Here is a 3,591-nt window from a genome sequence, read left to right as displayed (position 1 = left end):
GGCTGCTAAGCAGGACAGGCAGGTGCGGCAGAAACACCCGGTGGGCGGGATAAATGTCCGAGGCGGGCTGCATGTGACCTACAGGCCGTAGTTTGAGGACATCTGTTTTAGACCCTTTGTACATTTTAGAAATTGAGATATTTGTGTTATTGAGGTATGGCAGTTCTGTATATATTCTAGATATAAGCCTCCATCAGATTTGCAAAAATTTTTTCCCATTGTATGGAACATATTCTTATTTTCTTATTTCTTGGAATACTTTTTGGGCTCCATCCACATTCTCCTTCCATGACACTGATGGCCCAAATGTTAAATCTTTTATTGTAGTACCACAAGTCCCTGAGGCTCTCTTTATTTTTCTCTGGTCTTTTTTCTCTCTGTTCTTCAGATTGGGTACTTTCTATTATTTTATCTTTAGGTTCACTGATTATTTCCTTTTCTCCATTCTGCTCTTAAGCCATCCATGCAATACTTCTATTTTTGTTATTTAATTCAGATCTAAAATTTCCACTTGATTCTTCTTTAGATCTATTTCTTTACTGATGTTTTTTAAATTTTTTTTATATGTTTCAAGATTACATATATAATTGTTTAATGAAGCATTTTTATGATGGCTGCTTTAAAATCCTTGTCATGAAGTTTCAACATTTGTGTCATTTCAGTGTTGACTGCTTTTTCTCATTGAAGTTTAAAATTTCCTGCTTCTTGGTATAATGACTAATTTTGGCTGTATCCTGGACATCTTCGTTATCACATTATGAAATTCTAGGAGTTATGTAAATCTCTTTTAGCAGGCCTCTCCAGGGGTGGGTGGGTTGTAGCCTCATTACTGCCAAATGCAGGTGGAAGTCCAGGTTCCCTACTGTGGCTCTCCTCTGGACCTTTGCTGATATCATTCTATCTAGAAAGAAGAGGAGGAGCAGCCCAGTGACACCATAGTATAGGGAGAAGGCCATGTTAGGCTAGAGCATGGTGAAAGTTCTAAGGCTGTAACATCAGCAGATGAAGATGGGGATGCATTTTTTTTCTAGTGATATTTGGCTGGAGCAGGTAGTCACTATATGAAAAACATTTTTTTTTTAATCTTGCTATTTTACCTTCTGTTCTTAAATACCTAACAAATTTTAAGACATTGAACTTTAGGCAACAAAGGACAATTATCCTTTAGAGATAGGAAACAAAATTATGCTTACTTACTATGTGGAGAAAGTCCATGGCTTTAGGAAGGGTCATCCCATCATGACCTGGTAGCCCCCTTGAGTTGAGGTAATAAAGAGTAGGGAACTAAGGATGGTCAAGGTGGCTAGAGTTCACAAGAGAGAATGCCTTAGAGGAGAGAGCTATGCAGCGATAGAACAGATCTGCAGAGGGTTTCCATCAACTATTCGGTTTCACACTAAACAGTACATTTGTGTGAGGAAACTACTCAAGACCAAAGACCTACCCCACCTAAAAGGATTAGGGAGAACAGTGTGTGGAGCTGAAAATAGTGCCTGTTTTGCACAGCCACGGTGGAAAGCCTTGTAATCCAGATGTCACTGGAAGAGTAACCAATAAGAATTTTGCCTCAGTAGTAGAAATAATAATTCTGTTAAATCAATCTCTGGTCTCAACTTGTAAAGTTTTTTAGATCAAACTGGAACATAGCTAAGCTCTTTCCAAATAACTGTGTTCTAGAACAAAGCTCAAGAATATATGAATACAAAAAACCCATTAAGTTTCTAAGTCTATAGAAAGCTGAGAGTATGTTAATTTTAGATAATGTAAACTTCACAACACCTGGCATCTAATCACTAGACATGCAAAGAACCATGAAAATAAGGCTCATAATGAAAGGAAAAACCAGTGAGAACTGACCCAGGAATGATGCAATGGAAGAATCAGGACATTAAAATCTATATTGTGATTATTCCGTGTGTTCAAAAAGCTAGAGAGAAAAATTGAACATGTTAAGTAGAGGCATGGAAGATATAAAGCACCCAAATTGAACTTCTAGAGATGAAAACTAGTATCTGAGATAAAAAACACACTGGATGGGGTTTACAGGAGATTGAACATCACTGAAGAGATGAATGGGCTTGAAGTCAGCAGTTAAAAGAGTAATAGGGGGAAAAGACTGAAGAAAGGAGGTGAGGGAGGGATTGGGCCTTAGAGAACTGTGAAACAACATCAAGAGCCAAATGCAAGTGCAATTAGTGTCCCTAGTCCTCAAAATACTTGAAGAAATAATGGCTGAATTCTTTTCCAAATTGACAGCAATAAACTCAAGAAATAAATGAAGTATATCAAAAAAATTTAAACCATTGATAAAGAAGAAATCTCAAAAGCCAGAGAAAAAGACGTTTGGGTATAGAGGAGCAAAAGTAAAGATGACAGCCGTCTCATTCAAAACAATGCAAACTGAAAGGGGACCAACCTCTTTAAAGAAAAAAATAGCCAATCTGGAATTCTTTCCTAGTGAAGATATCTTTCAAAAGTGAAGCAAAAATAAGGGGTTTTCTGGACATAACAAAAACTGAAAGAAATAGCCAACAGAGCTCTACAAGAATTGTTAAAGGAAGTTCTTCAAGCAGAAGTAAGCTGGTATCAGATGGAAACCTTGATCTACACAAAAGGATGAACACTGGAGATAACTGGGTAGGTTACCATTGCCTGTGTAAAGGATTGCATATATCTTCTTATTTAAATATCTATAAAACAAAGTTGACAATTTAAAGCAGAAGTACAAACAATGTATTTTGTGTTTTTTAACATGTAGAAGTAAAATGTGTGATAACAATAGCATGAAGTCCAGGAGAGGGGAGAGGAGAGATGGAATTTGCTATCATATGGTTCTTACACATGTAAAGTAAATATAGTATCATTTGAAGGTAGATTGGTTAAGTTAAAGACGTACACTAAAAAACCTACTGTAAAGGAATTACTAAAGTAACAAAGAGTTATTAAGCCAATGGGGGATGAAATGCAATCGTAAAAAGAACTCAGTTTAAAAGACAGAAAAAGAGGAAAAGGTGAATAAGAAACAAATTGGCCAAATAGAAAACAATACACAGGACGGTAGATATAAACCCAATCATATTCATAATCACCTCAAGTGTAAATGGTTTAAACATGTCCATTATATCCAGTTGGTTGATAGTACAGTTGCTTTCAACTGTGTCCTTAACTGATTTTCTTCCTGCTGCATACATCCATTTCTGAGAGGGGTGTTGCTATTTCCAACTATAATAATGCATTCATCTGTTTCTCTTTGAAGTTCTACCAGTTTTTGCCTCATCAGGTTTCTGTTCTGGTAAGTTGTGATTCTCTCTGCTTAGCCTGTCTCTCTATTTGGGGGGGCAGCAGTTTACCCTGTGACCTCACTTGTCTGATGGATCTAAGAAAAATTTGGTTTTTCAATTTCTTTAACTTTACTTCTTGGGATGGCCTGCCAGCTCCTTAAACACTGGGACAGAAACCAGAAGTCTAAACAAGTCAATTAAATAGTAGAAATTACCAGAGTTCATTTTTCAAAAAGCAAGACTCAACTATATGCTGCCTACAAGAAACCAACATTAGCTATAAAGTCAAGCAGGTTATAAATAAGAAGAC

Source organism: Otolemur garnettii, unplaced genomic scaffold (genome assembly GCF_000181295.1).
Source record: "Otolemur garnettii isolate 467f Iridium unplaced genomic scaffold, OtoGar3 scaffold00148, whole genome shotgun sequence".
NCBI classification, from domain to species: Eukaryota; Metazoa; Chordata; class Mammalia; order Primates; family Galagidae; genus Otolemur; species Otolemur garnettii.
Note: the sequence above shows the minus strand (reverse complement) of the source record.